The sequence below is a fragment of the Mesoplodon bidens genome (genome assembly GCF_964165515.1).
Source record: "Mesoplodon bidens genome assembly, chromosome: X".
Taxonomy (NCBI): domain Eukaryota; kingdom Metazoa; phylum Chordata; class Mammalia; order Artiodactyla; family Ziphiidae; genus Mesoplodon; species Mesoplodon bidens.
In genome coordinates, this window is record NC_138163.1 from 26619548 (window position 1) to 26643611 (window position 24064).

General features: G+C 40.4%; 1 protein-coding gene across 6 annotated transcripts in view; it reads left to right on the forward strand.

Moving 5' to 3' along the window:
* Positions 1-14370: 14370 nt before the first annotated feature.
* The window catches only part of MBNL3 (muscleblind like splicing regulator 3), a 117426-nt gene continuing 107732 nt past the window's right edge, over positions 14371-24064 (forward strand). For 4 of the 6 annotated variants that reach the window (XR_014014299.1, XR_014014300.1, XM_081223185.1 and 1 more), the window contains exon 1: positions 14371-14540. The gene's annotated coding sequence lies outside the window, so the exon portion shown is untranslated. Of the gene's footprint in view, positions 14541-15416; positions 15479-24064 lie in introns of those variants that run through there. The other 2 variants (XM_081223187.1, XM_081223192.1) reach the window with 2 other exon arrangements.

The window sequence follows — 24064 nt, forward strand, 5'->3', positions numbered from 1 at the left end:
AGAAATAGAAACTCTGAACAGACCAATAGCATAAAAAGTACAAAGATTGAATCAGTAATCAAAAACCTTCCAACAGAGAAAACCCAGGGCCAGGTGACTTCACCAATGAATTCTATCAAACATTTAAAGAAGAATTAATCCAATCCTTCTCAAACTTTTCCAAAAATTGAAGAGGGGGGAACACTTCCAAACTCATTTTACAAGGCCATCATTACCCTGACACCAAAGCTAGACAAGGACACTACAAGAATACATAATTTCAGATCAATATCCTTAATGAACAAAGATGCAAAGAATCCTCTACAGAATATAAGCAAGTCAAATTCAACAGCCCATTAAAAGAATCATATATCATGAACAAGTTGGATTTATTCCTGGGATGCAAGGATGGTCCAACATCCACAAATCAATTAAGGTGATACACCACATTAAAAAAATGAAGAATAAAAATCGTATGAACATCTCAATAAATGCAGAAAAAGCATTTGAGAAATGCAACACCCTTTCATGATTAAAGAAAAACAAAACTCTCAACAATTTAGATACAAAAGGAATATACCTGAACATAAAGGCCATATGTGGCAAGCCCACAGCCAAATCATACTCAACAGCAAAAAGCTAAAAGCACTTTTCCTCTAAGATCAGGAACAACATGAAGATGCCTACTCTCAATACCTCTATGCAACATAATATTGGAAGTCCTAGCCAAACAATTAGGCAAGAAAAAAAATAAAAGGCATCCAAATTGGAAAAGAAGAATTAAAATTATCTCTGTTTGCATGTGACGATCTTATATTAGAAAACCCTAAAGACTCCACCAAAGAACTATTAGAACTAATAAATTAATTCAGTAAAATTGCAGGATACAAAGTCAACATACAACAATCAGTTGCATTTCTATACACTAACAATAAACTATCTGAAAAATAAATTAAGAAAACAATCCCATTTGCAATAGCACCAAAACAATAAAATATTTAGGAATAAGTTTAACCAAGGAGGTAAAAGATCTGTACACTGAAAACTATAAAACGTTGATGAAAGAAATTAAAATAGACATGAATAAATGGAAGGATATCTCATGCTCATGGAACGGAAGAATTAATATTATTAAAATGTCCATACTACCCAAAGTGTTCTATAGATTCAACACAATCTGTATCAAAATTCCAATTGCATTTTTAACAGAAATAGGAAAAACAATCTTAAAATTAGTATGAAACCACAAAATTTCTTGAGTACCCAAAGCAATCTTAAGCAGGAAGAACAATGCTGGAGGCATCACACATACTGATTTTAAATTACATTACAAAGCTATAGTAATCAAAACAATATGGCACTGGCATTCAAAACAGACACATAGACCAATGAAACAGAATAGAGAGCCCAGAAATAAATACCCACATACATGATCAATGAATTTTCAATAAGGGTACCAACAATGCACAATGTGGAAAGGATAGTCTCTCCAATAAATGTTGTTTTGAAAACTAGATACCCACATGCAAAAGAATGAAATTGGACCCTTATCTTATACAATACACTAAAATCAACTCAAAATGAATGAAAGGCTTAAGACCACAAACTGTAAAACTCCTAGAAGAAAACATAGGAAGAAAGCTCCTTCACGTGGTCTTGGCAATGATTTTTAGGTATGAAACCAAAGGCAAAAAAGCAAAAATAAACAAGTTAGATTGCCTCAAACAAAAAGCTTCTGCAAAGCAAACGAAACAATCAATAAAGTGAATGAAAATTTATGCAATGGGAGAAAATATTTTCCAACAATACATCTGATGATAGGGTAATATCCAAAATATACAAGGAATTCATACAACTCAATAGCAAAAACATACAAATAACCTGATTTAAAAATGCTCAAAAGACCTGAGTAGACATTTCTCCAAAAAGACATACAAATGACCAACGATATACAAAAAGGTGCTCAACATCACTAATCATCAAGGTAATGAAAATCAAAACCTTCACCTCTTAGGATGCTCTATTATTAAAGCAACAATAAAAACAACAACAAAAGATAACAAGTATTGATGAGGATGTGGAACAAAGGCAACCTTTGTACACTGTCAGTGGGAACATAAGTTGGTACCATCAGTATGGCAAGCAGTATGAAGGTTTCTCAAAAAATTTAAAAAAGAACTACCATGATCCAGCAATCCAATTTCTGGGTAAACTTCCAAAGGAAATGAAATTAGCATCTTGAAGAGATATATGCATCCCCATGTTCATTGTAGCATTATCCACAATAGTCAAGATATGGAAACAACCTAAATGTCCATCAGTGAATGAATGAATAAAGAAGAGGTGGCATACATATTTGAGGGAATATTATTGAACCAGGAGAAAGAAGGAAATCCTGCCATTTGCTACAACATGGATGAACCTTGAGGGAACTATGCTAAGTGAAATAAGTCAGACAGAGAAAGACAAATACTGTATGATCTCACTTATGTGTGGAATGTAAAATATTTAATCTCATTGAAGCAGAGAGTAGAATGGTGGTTTCCAGGGCCTGTGGGGAGAGGGAAATGGGGAGGTGATAGTTAAAGGGTACAGAGCTTGTGAGAAAAATAAGTTCTGGAGATCTTCTGAGCAGCATAGTGCCTGTAGCTAACAGTACTATATACTTAATATTTGCTAAGAAGGTAGATCTTATAGTAAGTGTTCTTACCACCAAACAACAACAACAACAATAAAAAATAAAGAGGAAACTTAAGGAAGTGATGCATATGTTTATGGCCTTGATGGTGGTGTTGGTCTCATGGATATATAATTATCCCCAAACTTGTCAATTTGTATACATTAAGTACATCCAGCTTATCATGTCAAACATAACTCAATAAATTGTTTTTCTCTTAAAAAAACAAACCTGTACTGCTTTCACAATAATAAAAGGTAAAAAAGATGATTAAGAAAAATTGCCAATTGTAATTTTTCTGGGAAATCAATATTTATGGTATATCCTTGATCTTGACTTTTCTCCAAGCCCTTCTCTTTGACAATGAAAACGTACTATCACTGGCTTTTTGAAAGAACATGGTAACTACTGTGTTACAGACTGTGTCTCAGACTATGTCTCAGGAGCAAAGAGGATATGCCTGATCTGAATGTTACTTACTGCTCTATGTTCTCTTTCCCAAGACTTCTGCTGTCTTTTTGGCTAAGTTTACTTGTGTGAAGGAGAGAGACTGATGGATCCAGCTGCCAAGAGAGACAGCGTGGACATGTGGTGCCAGATTCATGCCATAACTGGTGATAACACCTCAGTTGAACCTTGCAACACTTCTTGTAATCCCAGCTGGGCCTCCCCTGAGCAGAGACAGCAATTATGTGTAGTGGTTTTCAGATGTAAACAGATGTTCATGGGGGACTGACTTATAATCAACCAAGTCATTTCATTTATGGCTTGCATCAAACTGGAATGAAGGTTTCTGATCAGGGAAATTCAGCACATTCATTTATTGTCTCAGCAAGTGTTTTTAGAACTTAGGTACATTTCTCTTTTCTTTCAGAGATAAAGACTGTACAGTACCTTTAAGGCTCAGAAAGCACTTTAGAAATAGATTGTATCTTAAAAATAACTCTATATCTCCTTTTGTACTTAGCTCAAGTACACCAGTGTGCATTTGGCCATTTTCCATTGCTATTATTTCTTATGACTCAGTGCCATATGCCTGGAAAGGGATAACACAGAAAATTATGTTTTTACTGGAACTTTGGCGGTACCATATTGCTTCTCTGTTTCTCTGTCTCTATCTCTTATTAACTACACTTCAGCAAATGCTTTAAAATGATAACAACTGAGAAAATCTTTTTAAAAATCCCACAGAGGGCTTCCCTGGTGGTGCAGTGGTCGACAGTCCGCCTGCCGATGCAGGGGACACGGGTTCGTGCCCCGGTCCGGGAGGATCCCACATGCCGCGGAGCAGCTGGGCCCGTGAGCCGTGGCTGCTGAGCCTGGGCGTCTGGAGCCTGTGCTCCGCAACGGGAGAGGCCACAACAGTGAGAGGCCCACGTACCGGTAAAAAAATAATAATAATAAAAAATAAAAATCCCACAGAAAAGACATGCTAAAGCTTTATATTGAATAGGTTAGAAACCATAGTATCATTTCTACAACCATTGGTTAGAGTGAAACCAAAACTGTGAAAACAAATGGGCAGATGTGGAAAATGTGTGCTTCATACACCAAAGGATCCTGAACGATTATGACCTGCAATATACTTGTCCCACTCAAAACTTTGTAAGACCACCACTCGTCCCAAGAGCTGTGGGCAAGATTTCAATTCAAAACACAGAGAAATGCTAGGCACTTTGCGGCATAAAAAGAGGTAAGTCAAATCCTTAAGAAGAGCTGTATAAACTAGTTTGGAAAACAAGATACGTGCAGGAAAAAACCCCAAATCATTAGGCAAGCAGTCTGTCACTGAGTATTAAGCTGTAAATCAAAGTAGGGAGTGGTCAGGGAAAGTTTTCTGGGGGATTGAGGACTTCAAGGAGTCCTTGAAGAAAAGTAAGATTTGCGTTCCATGGAGGAGTTAAGAATTGTGCTAGGACTGAAGGTTTTGGACCTGGGCTCAAGTCTTGCCTCTTTCTCATACTAGTCACATAGACATGGACAAGTTTATTTTATTTATTTCACATATACTCATGTAACATCCCATATGTGGCAGGCACAGCTGTAAGTGCTTTGTAACTCATTTAAGCCTTATAATAATTCGAGGAAGTAGGCACTGTTATTATTCTCATTTTTACTGAAGAGGAAACTGAGGAACAGAGAGATTAACAATCTTGCCCAAGACCACCCAGCTAATGAGTGGCAGAGCCAGGATTCAAATTCAGGTAGTTCAGATCCAAGTCAATGCACTTAGCCACTACAGTATGCTACAATTTGCCCAGCTTTTCTGATGATCAGTTTTCCCATTTAAAAAATAGAGACAATAATTCCTTTGGGTCCGATTGTGAGGAATAAATTAGGCAAGGTCAGTAAAAGTGACTGGCACAAAGAAGGCACTCAATAAAAAGCTGCTGCTTTTCTTAATTTCCTCTCTCTTGGAAACTCAGCCTTTTCCTGGTTCTTGGAAGGAATCCTGACTTGGTATTTTCTTGAATGTGTACTGCCTTTCTTCTCGGATCTTCTACCCCTGCTTGATTCTCGAGCCCATCACTATATCCCACTTGTTTTTTGAGTACTCTCTTAGTAAGTACATGTTAGTTCCCAGCCTCAAGTGCCTGCCTCACCGTATGGAGCAGGTAAACCTCCAGAATATAAGCCCTCCTAGTCAGCAGTTATAGAACCATAGCTAATTGTGTTCAAGATAGCACATCCCTGCAGCAATTGGAGACTTCTGTCCACTATAGGCAATTATTTACTCAGCAGGTACTTTATAAATATCTGTTGATTGTGTGCCTGGCCCTGTGCTATGTGATGTATGGTACACACACACAAAAAAAAAAAAAAAGAGAGAAGAGGAAAATAAAAGGATAAATGAAGTAGGGAAGACCGTAGGGGTCAGGGAGTTCTATGCTCCATCCAGGGGCCCATGCAGACATTGGATTTGTCCAGCTTTAGTCCTCAGCAGCCCTCAGGCTGCTTCCAGATTCCTTTTCCCTCTTTCTTCCCTCCCAGCACCATTTAGCCATTGTTCATCTTTTGCCTTCAGGGGCCAGCTTCCAGGAGCTAAATAATCTGATAAAAGTAACCTGTGCTAAAGTGTTCATCAAACTAACAAGTTAATGTGTTATTCTTCCTGGGTAATTGTTCATTTCCAGAGGGGGTTTTGAAGACATTATGGCATGATGGCAGGAAATTTCAGGTCTCACTGCAGACTGGGGAGGGAGAGAATGCCCCCCTCCAACCCAGGCTCTCAGGATTAGCCTTCGTCTGATTTCTATGGCCATTTACAAAATCTCCCTGGTGCCAATGCCACTGTCTTATGGCTTTTAATAGGCCCCACCCAAGTGTGATTTAAAGGGAAAACCCATGATCCTCTTCTTTTGTATTTGGGATGTGTCCTCTCTGGACCCAGGAAGAAAATGCTCCTGATTGCAAGAGAAGCTGAGAAATGAGCTATTTGTCCATGGATAAAAATAGTCAGCACTCATGATCTGGTAGGCAGCATTCTAAGTGCTTTACATATGTTGTCTTATTTAATTCTTACCACAAACCCCATGAAGTAGGTACTATCATTGTCTCCAGTTTTTAAAAAAGAATTGAGGCACAGAGAGCGGAAGTAACTTGCTCAAGGTCACACTCCTAGTAAGTGAACACAGGCAGTGGGGCTGTAGGATCCATGCCTTTAATCATCATATTATACCCATCAGCATCCCAAATTCAAGTTCCCCCTTTCTGAATAGCATCAGTAGATGGACCAGACATAGTCACTGGCTCACAGAGACTCACCATTGAGGCACACATTCTCATGCCATGCCCCCCCCTTTGGCAGGGCAGAGACAGGTCACGTATCTGGCACTCTGACGTTGCTAGTAGGAGCCTGAGTTACTCTGGGGCTGATATCACTTTCTTCCTTTCGGTGTTGCACAAGACTGACAAGGAACTGCCTCTCAAGCCCTCCCTTCCCCACTCCACTCCAAAAAGGGAAGGAATGTTTAAACCTGGCGGCTGCTCTGAAGGTTTGATAAGGATCCGTTGAAGTGTGACTAATCCTATTTTCTAAAAGTAAAAGGAAGATGTGCCAAATTAAGCCTCCAGTATGACTATAGCCAAGCCAGTCTCTTCACTGTCCCTGACAAGCCCTCTGCATTCCTGCCTCTAAGCCAATGTGCACACTATGCCCCCAAACCTGCAATAGCCTCCACCTTCTTTCACTGATGGAGCACTTACTATGTTCCAGGCCCTGTAAGGGCTTTCAAACCTTTGTCATATTTTTTATAAATTTATTTATTTATGGCTGTGTTGGGTCTTCGTTGCTGCCCATGGGCTTTCTCTAGTTGTGGCAAGCGGGGGCTACTCTTCGTTGTGGTGTGCGGGCTTCTCATTGCGGTGGCTTCTCTTGTTGCAGAGCACAGGCTCTAGGCGCATGGGCTTCAGTAGTTGTGGCGCATGGGCTTAGTTGCTCCGCAGCATGTGGGATCTTCTCGGACCAGGGCTTGAACCCGTGTCCCCTGCATTGGCAGGCGGATTCTTAACCACTGCACCACCAGGGAAGTCCCCCTTTGTCATATTTAATACTACAATATATGCTACAGGGAAGGTTCTAGAATTATCTGGATTTTATTTATGAGGAAATTGAGAGAGATTAAAGAACTTGTCTAAGGTTACTATATTACCAATAGATATTTTTTAGCTTCTTGCCCATTTTCTGCATTTGTTCATTACCATTCAGTATCATCTCAGGTTCCATGGTTAAGAGTACTGGTTCATAACCATATTTTATTAATAATATCATGAATGCAAAATGCAATGAGACTGTAATGATTATATCAACATGTTGCATGGAGGTTAGAGCATGTTTTAGCATGACTAAAAGTTAGATATTTGAAACCTTGAAAATTGGAATAGCAAGGGTTTCCTGTACATGTGAATGTAAATCTTTCATATTTATGTTTATTGTTCTTTCTGTGGTGATAAATCTAATGAAATTATGATATGGAGTGTTTTCCACTTGACATCATTTAAGGCCTTGTAGAAGCATTTGATTTGGCCTTGGTCATGCATACATCATTAAAAGACAATTCAATTTGGATGCCTTTTTAAAAGGGAATTCAAACCTAATGAATTTGTCTCATTCACTTTTAAAATGAACAAAAGCAATGTTTACTTCAACAGGTAAAACAAATAGAATACATTGCTGTCTCTTATTTTAACCATTCGAAGAGCAGAGGCACAAAAAAAGCTAAGGAGAATAAAAAGAAAAAAGGTGGAGTAAAGGGGGTGATAGAAGAGAAAAAGAGAGAGAGTTGAAATAGAGAGAAATGAAGAAAGAGACAAAGGGCCAGAGAAATATTCATAGAAGGTAAAAGAACAGACATTGAGAAATGCAGGGAAAGACCGAAAGAAATGGCAGGTGAGAAAAATAGAAGCAGTTTATTTAAAATAGAAGTCAAATATTTCTCCAAATTAATAATGTTTTTATTAGCTTTCCAAAATAATAAAAATTTAAAAATTTCCCCAGTTTTATTAGATTTCTAAAAACCTAGATATAAATCTTTGGGCTTTCCTGATCATTATCCTTATGAATACTCATGGATACAATTAAAGTGAAAATCTCATCTTGCAGTGTAACCTTTTATTAATGTTATTTCCTGTACAATTTTTTGTTTTTCTATAGTGCTTAAATAATTTCGTTGTATTAATATATAATAAATAGCTCAATCATTCCCCTATTGTTGGATATTTAGGTTGCTTCAAGGCTTTTGATATTCAAACTAAGGCTGCTTTTTTCTTCTTCTGTTGAATTATTACCTTAGAGTAATTTCCCAGGATTGGGATTCCTAGTTCCAGGACTATGGGCATTTCTATGACTGTTGACCCAATTTGCAATGCCATCAGCAACTTGAATGAGCCTATTCTTCCAAAGCCTGTAGAGTATTGGGTTTTATAAATTGTTATTTGGGGCAATTAAGTTAAGTATCAAATGGTGTCTCCTAGTTAGAACAATATGGATTTCTTCTAGGGTGATGATGTTCCTTGACCATTTGTCCCTTGGGGATCTGATAATTGTCTTGTACCTGTATAGCACCTCTGTCTACAGTTCAGATGCTAGTCATATATCTATGATCTTCCTAGCATTTCCACCATTTAATCTTAGTTTCGATAATGGTTTTACATTTTTGTATTATGTTGTACTCTCTGACCAGTCTTTTCTTTGCAGTGTTTTCTATTACTTCAAAACTTTTAAAATTCCTATAGTTAAGTTAAATACTCTAGTCAATTCCTAATTTTTAAAATTTTCCTTAACTATTTAATTTTTTATTTCATGTAGAAAGAATCATTATATATGGTAAGAGATAAAACCTTATGTTAATTCCTCTCCATATCCATGACCAGATACCCCAGGTGAATTTACTTCATAATGGGTACTTTCCCATTGTTTTGTTATGCTTTGTTCATCACACATTCAATTCTTACATTTATTAGAGCCTTTTCGTGGTCTCACTTTTGTGTTTACTAATCGATATTTCTGATTTGCATCTGAATTCTGCCATTTCAACTAGTGTTAATTTATAGCACATTCTAATATTTGATAATTCTTTTAGACTTTTGTTTCTCTAGGATAGTCATGCACGATTGTTACTACAAATGAATGTGGTATCTTTTTTGAAATAAGAGATAGTTTCATTTGAATTGTCTACATCTATAAATCAATCTGTGAAGAAGTATTAGCTTCATGCTATCAGTCTTCCCATTCAGAAATGTAGCATGACTTTACATTTATCCATATTTTTATTTCTGCTATTAAGTTTTCATATTATTTATTTTTCTCACACTTATTTCCAAATACTTTAGTGTTTTTCTTTATTGAAATGTGTTACCTTTTCTCCTTTTTGCCTTACTGATAGATATTCCGATGTGCTGAACTCTGTAGTTTTGTCTAATCACTTGAAGTTAATTCTGTGGCTTTTCTAGGTATATACTAATGTTATCTAAAAATTCTCTATCTTTAATCTCTTCCTTTCCAATATTTACTTCTAATTTATTTTCATACCTTATTACCAAAACAAGAATTTCCAGAAACACTAAGCTTATACATGAATAAAAGCTCCCTTATTTAGGTCCAGTTTATAGGAAATGACTTTGTTTTTCCAATAGGCAGATTAATTCTTTATCATCCTTTATCATGTTAAAGAGGTAGTTCACTATTCCTATATTTAAAAGATATCAACCATAATAAGGAATTGGATTTTATCAAACGCCTTTTTTTTTCACATCTTTATTGGAGTATAATTGCTTTACAATGGTGTGTTAGTTTCTGCTTTATAACAAAGTGAATCAGTTATACATATACATATAACCCCATATCTCTTCCCTCTTGCATCTCCCTCCCTCCCACCCTCCCTGTCCCACCCCTCTAGGTGGTCACAAAGCACCGAGCTGATCTCCCTGTGCTATGCAGCTGCTTCCCACTAGCTAGCTATTTGACATTTGGTAGTGTAGATATGTCCATGCCACTCTTTCACTTCGTCCCAGCTTACCCTTCTGCCTCCCTGTGTATTCAAGTCCATTCTCTACATCTTCGTCTTTATTCCTGTCCTGCCCCTAGGTTGGTCAGGACCATTTTTTTTTTGATTCCATATATATGTGTTAGCATACGGTTCAAATGCCTTTTTGGCATTTACTGAGATGACCATACATTTTTCCATAATATTGATATTTTTGACTAAATCATCTTTACATATCTGGGATAAACAATATTTGATCAAGGCTTAAAATTATTTTAGTAAGTTTCTATATTTTATTGGCATCATTTTGATTAAAATGCCCATATCAGTGAGAGGCAGTATGGCATAGCAAGTGTCTGAGTTCAAATCCAACTGGGCCCCATAATCACTTAATTCAGTACTGGCTAGTAATTAAAACCATGGGCCCTGTCATCAGAGACAACTAACTTTGAATCCTGGTTCTGCCACTTAAGAGCTTTGCTAATTCATTACTTTGGATGAGCCTCACTTTCCTGTTCTTAACATGGGGACATAATGATATTTACCTTATAGAGATTATTGTGAGGATCAGATGAGCTAACTTGTGAAAAATGCTTAGTACAGTGGCTGGCATGGAGTAGTTCCATAGTAAATGGCTGCTATTATAAAGATCATATGCTTAAGTGATAATAAACCATGTTTTTCTTTTTTATATCATTCTTATCTTTTGAATCTATTCTTACGTTTTTGTATCATTTTTATCTGTATCATTCTTAACACATCTCCCTCTGAAGAGAATTTTAAGAAATATACCATATGTTTCAGTACTCAAGGATAATTTGTATAACATATCCTTCAAAGGCTTGGGGAAGAAAATCACCTTTTGGAGCGTGTGATTCTTTAATATTTCTCCTGTTTTCTTCTGCGTTTATTAGAACGTATTCAGATAATTCTGACAGTTTTGTCCAAGTGAAAGAAAAATATGAATTTCAGAAATTTTCTCTGCAACCTGAGAATGTTGATCTAGTTATTATCTATGTTTGCAATGATTTCAGGATGCAACTAGTTATTGGACGGCCTCATCACTCCTTCTGTAAGAAATACAGTCTGCATCATTTTACAAAGGGGTTACCATGGAAGCTGACATTTATTTGACTGTCTAAACCTTTTTAACAATGAGAGTCTGCTGTCTTTTTTTCCTGTTTATCTAATCAGAACCTTTGTGTGAACCCCAGCCCCCCAATTCCCAGCTCTGAATGGAAAATGGAAAAGGCTTGTCAGAAATGGATGAATAATCAGTGTCTATAGCCCTTCAACCACCCTTAAATAGCCAGAGGCTTCTGTATGGAGTGGCCACAAATGATGTCGTGGGGCTGCAGGCTGTGGAGCCATTGCTAGAACAGCAGCAGCAAACAGGACTATCTGCTAATGACATTAGGTGGTGACAATAATTCCACAGGTTCAAAAGAGAAAGGAGGTGCTTCACATTTTTGTGCATAGCACGACCCTGCCCGCATGTCCAATACTGTAGCATCAGTTGACCATCTTTGAAAAAGAATAATAAATGAGTTATGTGCCTTCACAGAGGAGTAAAAACATAATTCTGGTAGAATAAGTTGAGAGTTCAAAAATCCCTTAAAACCATGGGGCACTGATATCTGAGAGTGTTTTACTTTTCATCATCTTTAAAAACACAGCATTTGTTTGGTGGTGGATTACAATAATCCTTTTGTTACTAAACCATTACATAACTTTTAGAATTCTTTCCTGTATCCATCCAAGTTAATTAGATTTATTGTAAGAACAGGCCACTTGAGAGGCTGCTATGTCCTTACCTACAGTCTTAGCTTTACATCTGTATGTGTGTTAAGACATAACGGAGAGTACATTCCCTAAGCATATTTAAATGTTTGCTTACCTGTTGTATTTGACTGGCTGCAGGGGGAGGGACAGGAGTGAAAATTTAAATCCAAGTAATGTGAAGCACTGACCTTTGAAGATCCATTAGGAGCAGTGGTTCTGAGGCTATCCCAAAACACAACGAGAGAAGTGTAAGTTATTCAGAGACTATAATGTACATACATCGTTTTAAGAACTCATCTAGTGGGTCAGTGATTACACAACTTGATTTTTCCTGGGTTGTGCCCCCAGTCACGCCGAAGGAAAAGAGAAGAAAAGAAAACGTTGTCTAGCTCTACCCACTCCACTAAAGTGGAAAGTAATTCCAAGGTGAGTCTACCTCAGAGAGCAAATGGGCCCTTTTAAAATGCTGAGGGGAGGAGACAGCAATTTCCTACTGCCTTTGAAAACACTCCCTAATGACCTGGATGCATGGAAATTTGCCTAGCTTCATTTGTCACACCACCCTGGATACAAGGAGGACAGTTTACCAGGCTCAAATTTGTTAATAAGGTTGTTCTCCCCTTCAGTGTGAAAAAGAGAATAATAAAGTCTCATTTGCAACTTTCACTGGTCAGAAATTTCCAGCAAGAGACAGTGTTGAAGCTGTGCTACATTGAGAACCAGCAAACTGACCTACTTGTGACTTGAAATTTATGATAAAACAATTATTTCAGCCATGCAATAACAATAAAATCAAGCCAGCTTGTGTAGGATTAGGGAAAGCCAGAGTGTTCCACAGGAGATGTGGTTTGCCACGGTGGGCAGAGGTAAGGGAACCGGTGTTGACCCAAGTTATGTTTAGCATAAAGACTCCTTTGTTGACTCGCTGTGATAACAGTTCCTCATTTGTTAGATCATTGGGTTTAAAGTTATATAATTCAGCCTTGCCCTTCTCTCCAGCCTACTGTGGTAGCCAACACCTCCTACTTTTAGCTATGGCAGTTCCTGGACTGCAAAAGCCATTTCCTATGTCAGCCAACTTTGACTTTTAGAGTAGGGCAGGTCATTTGGCAAGTTGGAAGGGAGGTGGGGAAAGGTGGTTAGGAATGAAAGTGTCTTTTTTCCATTTTTTCAAATAACTAGAAACTCCTGCCTTCTGTTTGACTTATGCTAGGATTCTACCCACTATTACAAACCTATCAGACACTGCCCCTGCACGTTGTCCTGATAACTTTCACAGTGTTTGTCAGATGCCACAGAGGGTTTTTCTCAATTATTTAAAGAGCACAAACTGCTCCTATTATCCCACATTTAACAGTGATTGATTTCTTGCCTAATATCAGCTAGAGAATTCTATTTGGATCAGTCGGGCAGAATTGTTTAAAACGTAATGAGCCTGAGAATTCACTCCACTCTTCTCACTGCTGCTTAAATATCTCCTGTAATGTTTTTGCACTTTCTGCAGAGCATGTAGAACTCTGTACTGGGGTGAAGCAGTTCATTGCAGGAAAGCAGCCCATGAATTGCTATGAGCTTGTCACTGAGGATCCTGCATATGTGTGTGTTTTCAGCTACAACTGTCCTCCTAAGATTAAATAAAAGTATGTGTTTATTATTGTGGGGCTCCAATTAAGGGACAGCTGGTGTTCCTATTACACTTGAATTAAATCGAAACGTGTAATTTAGCTATCCAGATGTACATTATTTTAAGTCAAAATATATAATTGCATTTGCTTTGTCCATTTGTCATTCAAAAGTATCTGGTACCCTACCTAAGGGCTCCTCCTACCCTTCAAACTCCGTTAAAGAGGGGGAACTATTCGCACAGATCAATGATTCCCTTTCTGAGGTTAGCGTCTCAAAGGGAAATAAAAGATTTATAGAAGGGACAGGACCCAGGAAGGCAGCTAGTGAGTACTGGTGAGTATATATATATGTATATATATATATATATATATATATATATTTTTTTTTTTTTTTTGCCTTCAGTGGGCCGACATATTTATTGACTAAGGTCATTTTTGGAATTACCTATTTCACCTTACCTGTATCCGAAGTGACTATAAAAGTACAGCTTTGAACCACACTGCATTTCTCATTGGCACTTCTGATCCTGCAGCTCTAGAAACTTTGCTGCCTCCCTCCTCCGCCCCCTCCGGGGCTGTGTGCAAGCTCTGTTTGTTCTCGCTTTTGTAAAACCTGAGCCTTATGATTTGTCCCCCCTCCCCTTCCCTTAATGAAATAACAAAAAGCCTTTGCAGCGGGGGCTGGGCCTGTGGGTTGGGGGGAAAAGGCGCCACACCCCCTGCGAATAAAGCCCGCGCTTCGCTCCGGGAGAAGTGAGCACGAAAGAGCGAACCACACAAAGAATATATCTGGCGACGAAACAGCGCCCTACAGGAAGAAAGTGCCCGCACTCAGAGCGGGATCCGGCGCGCGACTTTTTGGCGCTCTCCGGGAGCAGCGAGACGGAGGCGGAAGACAGAGAGTCCCGGGCTGGGCGCGGGAGCGTGGGTAGCACGGAGCACGCAGCCCCATTCCCACGCGTCCGGGGCTGGGAGCGGTGCGCGCCGGGACAGGTGAGGTCGTCGTCGGCGGCGGGGCGGGTGCGGGGTGTGCAACGCTACCTGGCCGGGCGGGACCGGGCGGCCGAGGGCGGCAGCGTGCCGCCTCCCAGCCCGGGAGCGCCCGCGCACCACTCCATTGCCCGGCGGAGTTTGGCGGGAGTTGCCGTTCGGGCGCCCGAAGCCCCCTCGCCGGCGCCATGCCCTCGGCGCGCCGCGCGTGTGCCGGGCGCGGGGCGCGGCGAGGGCCTGCCCGCCGCAGGGGCCTGGGCACTGCCGGGGGCCGGCGGGCGGAGGGCACGCCTTTGGCTGCGGCCGGGCGGGGTTTGGACCGGGGTTGCCATGGCAGCCGCTCGCCCGGCCCGGAGCCCAACGCCCGCCTGCAGCTGGGGAGCCGGGGAGCTCTAGGTGTGCTCCAAGTGGACTAAACCAAGCGCTAGGGAGGCGCGGGGAGGGCCGGCCCTGGTTCTCCGCTGTTCCCCGGCCCGCCGGCCGGCCCCGGGGAAGGGCCCCGAAGTAGTCGAGTAAAAGAAAATCTTCTGGCCTCTGGGCCCGAAAGGAGGCTCGCCAAAGCACAGGGGGTGGGGAGAAGAGGGGATCGGAGGGATTGTCTCCTCCGTCCTGGAGTCCCCGTGTGCGTGTCTCTCGCTTGACAATTTATACCCCACCGCGGCCGACTCGGAGCCGGGTTGCCCGTCCCAGCCCTGAAGTTCTGTAGGTGGGGCGGGCTTTAATTTGCTTATATCTAATGATTTCGGGAGCCTCGCTTTAAAATGGCGGCATTGAGTATTCACCCCTGCTAGAGGCTCTCCCGGCACCGGGGCCACCTCGCGCAGCGCTGCTTTTGCTTCTGCCGCTAACAGATGGCATGTGCCGCTGCCGCTGCCGCTGCCCCCGCCGCTGCCGCTGAGAGCGGGACCCCTTAGGCTCTGGGTTCGCAGTAGCAGCCGAAGGTAAGGATGGCGAGGAGTTGGGGTTGGTGAGCGTGGCTGCCTTCCTAGGACGCCGACGAAATCGAATGCCTTTTAAACTTTATTTTTTCAAAATGGCAAAGAGAAGGAAAAGTAATCCTGCAACTTTTTGCAATTTTAAGGCTTTGGTCTGTCTTCTTATTGTTCTGCTTCCTTCTTTCTTTTTTTCCTTTCTTTTTACTTCTTCTTTATATATATTGCATATATAACATATATAATATATATTTTGTAACTTAAAGGAACTTGCATGGCATATTATCAGCAAATGCTTCTAGCCACTCATTTCCCCGTGGCCATGCGATATCGTGGGCAGTGCCCCAGCTTTCATGCTGAGCTGTGTCTCTTCCCGCTCTGGGTCAACACATTTGGGCAGCTTGCTTTTACTACCGGCATCTGAAGGGCCTGAAGGTAGATTTTAGGAGACTATTGAAAAGGTAACTTTAATTTTTAGCGTTCATACAAATAGCTCTTATGGTCAGAAAATGAAATTAAATCAAGACGAGCAACCCAAGTTAACATTCAGGTGATTCAATTGTGTAGTTTTATCATTAGTAGACCTACTGTGTGTTTTTCTGTCTACTGACTATTGATTGGTAGAGATTGATACAACAGTGAGGGTGAATTTATTGTTGCTGTAATTAAGGTAGTGTGTTTTCCAAAAGTTCTTTTTTCTTAGATGTTCCTTAAATGCTAGTGTTTATGAATTGGGCATGGATCCCCACAGCCTAACGCTACACATGTACTGAGTTCATGGGAAACCATCAATTAAAACAAAACTATTGCAAGATTTAATTTTGAAATGGTTGATAATTTTTCGCTCTGTTGACTCTTTGGGTGGTTACTGATATAATGGTTGGAAAGTAGACTTGAAATAGCTGTACAAAAGACTAGATATCGGTGTTTAATACATTTGACCTGAGGTTTTTTTCCCTTTGATGAAAGGCATATTGTCAGTGAAGCTTAACAGAGACCTCAGATTTTTCTAGTTACATTCACATTTTCCATTTTGCCTATGAAAATCTAGTCCTTAATGGTTTTTTAAATAAATTTATTTATTTATTTATTTTTGGCTGAGTTGAGTCTTTGTTGCTGGGCACGGGCTTTCTCTAGTTGCAGCGAGCGGGGGCTACTCTTCGTTGCGGTGTGTGGGCTTCTCATTGCAGTGGCTTCTCTGGTTGAGGAGCTCGGGCTCTAGACGTGCGGGCTTCAGTAGTTGTGGCGAACGGGCTTATTAGTTGCTCCGTGGCATGTGGGATCTTCCCGCACCAGGGCTCGAACCTGTGTCCCCTGCATTGGCAGGCGGATTCTTAACGACTGCACCACCAGGGAAGCCCCTTAATGTTTAAATACTTTTAAAAGTTGTTTTGAAAATGTTTCTCAATATGTAATACTTTGGGGGGATGCTTTCATATTTATTGAAACTTCCCTAAACGTAGCCTAAAAGGGCTTCTGCCCATAGCCCAGCTGATACTATTCTACCTCTGTCCACCTTCGACTTCTCCCAAAGCAGTAGAAGCTACTTGGCTGGCAGATTCTCCTGTTATTAAATTAAGCAAGCTTCTGGGGAGTGGCGGGGGAAAAGAGATTGTTTTGCACTTATTAGAAATGGTGCAGTTTTCCTGCCCAGGTGCTGTAGTGTGCCTAAAAAGAACTGAACTGTTTGCAGTGGAGTTACTATGTAATCTGTTTTCCAGATTATTGTTGGGAGAAGTGTTTGGGGCAGTTCATTGCTTCACATCTGAAAGGAGAGTTCCTCCTGCAGGTAGAGAAATAGATAGTTGCATTTTTGCAAGAGAGCAGGGGTGACCAAAAGCAACTTCCCCCATTTTTAGTGATTACATCCTTAGATTCCAGCTCATGAAGCTTTGCTTCCTCATGTGCTGCCTTGTTGCTGAATGACTTTGGACCAAATGCATCCTTAAAAAGGGGGTGACGGGGTGGGTGCTAAACCTTGGGGCCAGAACAGACAAGCTGAACTAGTGTCAGATACATTAGGAAGACATTTTGCCAGTTAAACATTCTGCGGCTTCATATAGTGATGAGATTGGAGACCTTGTGTGAAAACAGGTGAAGGAGTTTGTCAGAAAAAGAAACATATTTTGAGAGAGAATTGATATAGTGCTGGGCTAGGGGTGGTGACTGAATGTTTCGCTCTATTTCTAAGAGCTACTTCATTTCTCTAATTTCCTTCTCTGCTTTAAGCCCTCATAATGATTCCCAGGACTATTATAAAGTCCCTTTTTTCCCTCAACTGTCCACTCAAAGCATGTCACAACAGCTGCTTTTTAAGGGATATAAAACCTATGATTCTGAGCTGGTATCCGAATTCTCTTTGGTAATCTCCTGAACCTACCTTTTACCTAAGCAATGCTTTGCACAAATTAGGTGCTTAATAAATGTCGAGTTAAAAAGAAAAATGAGTAGTCGGTAAACTCACAGAGGAGCAAATTTCGTGCACAGCTTTTAATTTAAACAGAAGATTTTCTGTTTTTTGTGAGCTGGCAAGAACCTCAAAATTTGAAGTAATTTAGAACAGCATTCCCCTAATTGCTTGCATTTTATTTGCCTCAAATGGGTTCTCTTGCTTCTCACCGCAATGCTAGGCACCTGTGTATTTCATCCTTCTGACCAGTAGGTGTATTGTTATCTGCCCAGCTCTACCGTATGAAAAAGTAATCACAGCAGCCTGGGGAAGAAAGGTTTTGTCTTTGGAGGCTGTACAGTACTGCACGTGCTGGAACAGTGGCCATATGTGGGCTGCTGTTCAGATGCTGACAGTGTAGTTGGAAGTACAATTTTGTTCTCCACCCAACTGTCTTTATATGCGAGACGGAAGGGAAGGAAAGAAGAGAGTGAGAAGCCCTAACGTGATGAAGATTTTCCTTCCGAAAAATGTACACTTATCCTGCTTAACAGCACAGTCAATTCAGGAAGGTGGCAGAATTGTTCTGTTTCGAAATAAATCACGTTGTCTGATAGGATTACAAACAGGGATTGGGGCCTAGCAGACAAGAATAAGTTACAGTCCATGTTTGACAAGTAATTTGATCCTGTAATTAAAGTTAGATAATGGTCACTGCCATGTTAAAACTATCAAGTGTCTGAAAGAGCAGTCAGGCTACACTCACCTTGACTTCGTTAAGGTGCTTCCATACAGTTGAGTTTTCTTATAACAATGTCTCAGTAGGGTGAACAGATGGATTTTTTCCCCATTATAAATGTATGTGATGTCAAGAAAGTAGAAATCAGTTTTGTTTCTTTGGGGGATTTTTCTGCCTCTCCCTACGTGTGACGCAGTTCTCGATCCAAAAAATAGAAAGAAACCTGCGCCTCAGATAAAATGAAGTGGGCCTTTTTCCTCTAAGAGAATAAAACTGTTTGGGAGCAAGTAGTTTAATTACCAACCAACCCAAAACAAACAAATGCAAATTATCCAAAAGAAAGGCTTTTAGATGTTAAGGAATCCAGATGGTCTGTGGCATTCTGCTCTTCCTGAATGGTTATATATTGCCTCAGGACAGCCAAATGACAATGTTGGAAAGGCAACTTCGAGAATTAGAATAAATAAGTTATCAGTTACATTATCAGATGTTAATGACATGCATATGACCTAAAACGGGTCAGAAAAGTTTTTTTTCCAGATCATTCTAGTAAAGACAATATAAAACCATCATTTACTTCTACTTGGTTTTAAATAGAGTGACAGTGTTTTTAAAAGAGGGATGGAGAAATAATGCAATCTGGAAGAGGGACCTTATTTTTATTTGAGAAATAAAGGTACTCCCAAGTTGTCTGGGCACATGAAAGCACACACATGTGCAAATTAGTCTTCATTTTATGACAATTTATACAGCCGTGCATTGATTTATTCCTGGAAGGTTATGGGAAAGATACCTATTTTTACAGCAATTCTCCAACTCAGTGAAAGAAAAAAAGTTTCTTTTTTTAAAAGCATTCATAATAAATGCTTGTATTACATGATTGCTCTCTGCGGCTCTGTATGTTCAACTCCAGTCAGTTAACTTTCAGAGAAAGGATACATTGATCACAACTCAAGAGGAAACAGAAATGAAAGGAAGCTTGATTTAAGCACGTGTGTGTGTGTGTATGTAAGTGAATATACATATGAATGTATATAACATGTACATTGTATATAACATGTACGCTGTGTATATTCACATACGTATGTCACACACGTATATATATATATATTTTTTCTCCCTCTATATGTATATGATCCTTTTCAAGAAACTCAAGCATAGTAACCCCAGAACTCTTTATAATAGCCATGAGAACAAAGTGTTAAGGGGTAAAAAGGAGACCGATGAGAGATTAGGAATCAATTAGGCACGCTTGTTAAAATATTATGTCCACTCTCAAGTCCTTCCTCCATCAGCATTAAGTTGGCTCATGAGTAGAAGGAGTGCTTTGTTTCTGACGTTAGGCAGGAGTTCGTTTTATGCCCACATAGTGGGTGAACTTGAGGGGCCCAGAAGTGAAGGGCCTCCAATTGAGAAAGGCAGTCTGGGCAGAATTGCAGGAGGTTGGTATTAGACTTCGGGCAGGCTCTGTGATCTCCTTAGGCCATAGGGGCATCCTAGAGACTGACAGTTTGCCGGATCTTGTTTTCCAGTGTGGATCACTCAAATTAGCTTAAAATTGTCCCCAACAGTTATTCTTTGAATCTCGAGCTTCTTGGCATTGCCCGCAACTGGTGTGGAAATCTGAAAATGGTTTCTAAGGCTTATTCAGGCTTCCTTGAATGTATGAGTAACTCCTTATTAGGCAAGTTCCTGGGTCTCCTTACCTCATATCACCAGTGCCTGGCACATACTAGGCTCTCAGTAAAACTTGGTTAAGTAAATGGGAGAATAGTCTTTCTAACTTGTTCTTTTATTTTATGAACAGCCTTCCTGTGATTTCAGGTAGCATTATCTATTTTTTATTGACAAAAAAAAAATTAACACAACAACAAACAGAATATCCTGCTGGAGGCGTTGATAACAGCTCTCTCACAAGTCCAGGGAAAAGCAAGAAATGGCAACCTTTGGGCTGAGACCTCGAGGAGTAGCCTGAAAGCCAGTTGCTCTTTTTCTGTCACCTGTAGTTGCATTTAGTATATCTCCAGCACATCCCAGAGAAATCAGTCTGCAACAAGAAGTTATGTAGAAACAGTCCTTCAAATCATTTCACCAGATAAAAAAAGGAGCAAAATCAGAAATACCGTGACTCAGATGCCTTGTGTCATGTATAGTTTAGAAAGTGATGAAGTCAGACAAAACCCAAAAAGGACACTGAGAGCTGTCTCATTTTCAGTCAAACACTGATTGCCCATTTAGAGGGTGAATTTGCATAGGTTTTTATTTACCAAGATACAGGTATGAATAGCGCCTCTTTTTACTGTGTCCAGAAAGCAAAGTCCACACAGTGGGAGAGACAAGAGCTGCCATTTCAGATCCACCACAATCATCTTTTGTGCCCGGAGGACCATCAGTCTTTAGGTACAGCTTTTGTAGTCTCTCCTTATATAGCAACATGAAGAAACCAAACAAGGGGGTGTTTTTTTTGGGGGGGTGGCCTGTTAGCAAAAAATGAGAGTGAAAGAACCAGAGAGCTTGCATTTCACCTTTTGTTTTTAGTCTTCAACCTTCATGCAGGAAAACAAAACAAAGCAGAACAAAAGCACCGTGTACAATATTAGCTTGGGCATATATCCCATAGTATAATTCCTCAGTTTTTTGCTTTATAAACTTAGAAAATGAGATTGTCACCTAATGTTAAGGTGGCTGCTTTATTATGATTGGATTCATGTACTATATAGTGGTTTTTCTGAGTTCTATTTAAAACGTATAGAGAAACGCGCTCAACCAGAGGCATGGCACAGTGGCGGAGATCACATTTCACCTCAGCACCCAACTGGAGTTTGCGTTTGTCCTCTGAAAAGCAGGCATTCAATAAATGGCCCAATTGTGGGTGCTATTTTGTTAAAGAACACGTTGGTGTTTCCCCAAATTCTTGCTATCTGTGATAGATGAGGATTCCAAAGAAAAGGAGTGGATTCTTTTCAGAAGTGATTTTGAGAAAAATTTAAACTCCCAAGTCGTTGATGTCAGCATTTTTCCTAAGTAATTGGATAGCACGAAGAAAAACCTTATTAGCTCACCCAGAAGTATGAAGTGAAAAACAGTACAGATTATAGGGTCACATTTCTGCCTAAGGTCTTCAAATGCAGAAAAACATGGGGGGCGTGGTCGAGGAGGTGCCATGTAATCTGATCTGTTTCATGAATGCCTATAGCAGTGGCCCCAGCCACAGACACGGGCTGTGTCAATAAGCGCTCTGCGGCTTTCTGAAGCCAGGGTCTGGGCTGGAACCAGATTGACAGGCTCCCCAAGAGAAGGCATTTTTTGAGAAAGACATTAGAGTTTGGCGGAACTTTGGCCAACTAGCTGCCCTGCTACCATTTATTAATCCTCTTTCTCAGAGAGATAAACCTGGTTTTGCTGGGGGACTCATTCGGACATACTGTAGCAATAATACGAGGGCAAAATGCTTGTACTTTCCGACTGAAACTTCCCCTCCAAAGCTCTTTTGTGACTGAGAAGTTGACAGGCTGGAGAAATGTGACACAGGGCTTGGCATTTCACAGTGCTAGAAAAAGAAGAGAATACCTCCATATGTTGTGAAGAGTGTGGTGATAATAATAAAGGATCTAAAATGTGATTCCCTTAGAGAGCTCTCATTACATGCACATACTTTGAAGTTGCACACGATGTTGTGGGCTGGTGAGAGAGAGAAAGAGACAGAGAGTCAGAGGGAGAGAGAAACCAAATTTACGAAGGTAGTTCCTCTTCTCTGGGATATTGTAGTCTGCAGTTTTCTCTTACTAATCAGATGCATGCAAATTGTGGTTCTGAAAATAAACCCAAAATTAACAGGAAACATCTAGGCTATCTAATGTCTGATTCTGAGCACTTTTACTTTTCCTAATGTGGTCTGTTATTCCTGTATTCATTAAAAGTGCAGAAGTTCAAGTGACTGGTTGTATGTATGACCTGTGCTAAGGAAAATTTTTTGGAAAAGTTGCATTTTTCACTTGCAAGCTTAAATCATCTAATAGCCCTCCTCATTGCCCTTCCATCTATCCCCAAATAAATTTCCATAATATTTTTAGCCACCTATGAAAACAGTTCAGACGGAGGCACTGAGAAATGGTGACAAGCAATGACAGGAAATGCCGTTTGCGCTGGTCTCCTTCATAACTTAGTGAGACCACAGCTGGCTGATTTGATTTTAACTTCCTGTTTGGGGGCTACTTGGGTCAAAAGTAGCAGTGTTTTCTGTATAGAGATTTTTTTTTGGCTTTTTTCTGTAGGGCCACAATAAATCTGTCACTGGACTGCATGTTTTATATATTTTATGGACTATCATGTGGTTTGAGTTTAATTTGGAAGGCAGTGCTTTTACAATCAAGATTCCCCCCTCCCACCACACACACGTGCAGCTTTAGGGTCTGGGGTTGCATGGGCCTTTGAAAGTTTATAGCTCTATTTACACAATAGTGATTGCTGAGAAGGGCATTTCCTGCCAGTTAATGACTGGTCGGAAAGGCCAACAGTCCAAATCCAGGGAGAGACGACCATTCATTAAATGCCACTAAGGGACCAGGGCGCTTTTATCACGAAGTGGTGAGGAGAAAGTGAAAACGCAGTCTGCCTTTTGAAGAGCCCAAAGCAGCGCCGGCAGAGCTAGATATGGATGTGCTGCCTTGTGGTATGAAGAGCGGAGCTTCTTTTCATGACAGGGACCAACTGACTTTCCCACAGGGTGCCAAATCAAGACGTGGGTGAGGTTGATGACCCAGTGGAGAGGGGACAAATAAAGATAAGGGCCCTGAACTCGCCAAGTATTAGCTGCCTGAAAATGGTCAACTCACAGGTATTACAGCTACCTTAAAAACCTTTAAGATCACATGGTTGAATTTCCTAATTGGTTGAATAACTGATCATTGCCAAAGTGGACAAGAATTTAGGGATGGAAAGAATGATCTCTTTTCAAGGTCAGTTTAGCAGGACACTGATATTCCGTTTCAATTCCCTAATATAAAGAAAAGGTAAATAATATGTATGAAGAATGCTTTGCCTCTTGTGGAAGCACCTTTGAGGGCTGTAACATTAACCATTTAACCTAAGACATACCCAGGAAACAGTTTTGTCCGCAGTATAATTCTTGCCTGCTATAAAGCAGCTGAGGTGTGAAGAATTTGGCATTGATTTAGAGCAAAAACAGAATAGGACCGAGATTAGGTTCACATCCAGGAATTACTGACTTGCTGGCCTGTCCTTTGCTCCCTTAGCTTCCTAAGCCTTCAATTCGCTAAAATGTTAAATGTTTATAAAGGCTAAACATCTGTTCTAAGTTCTTTAATAGATACCTCCACATAAGGGAGGTTGTAGGACACCCCGACTTCAGAACTTGGCTTGGTCCTTTACCTTGAAATTTTCTTTCATATCTACCAAATTTGGTGGGGGAATGGCAGGGGTGGACTGAACCTCTAAAATACAGGCC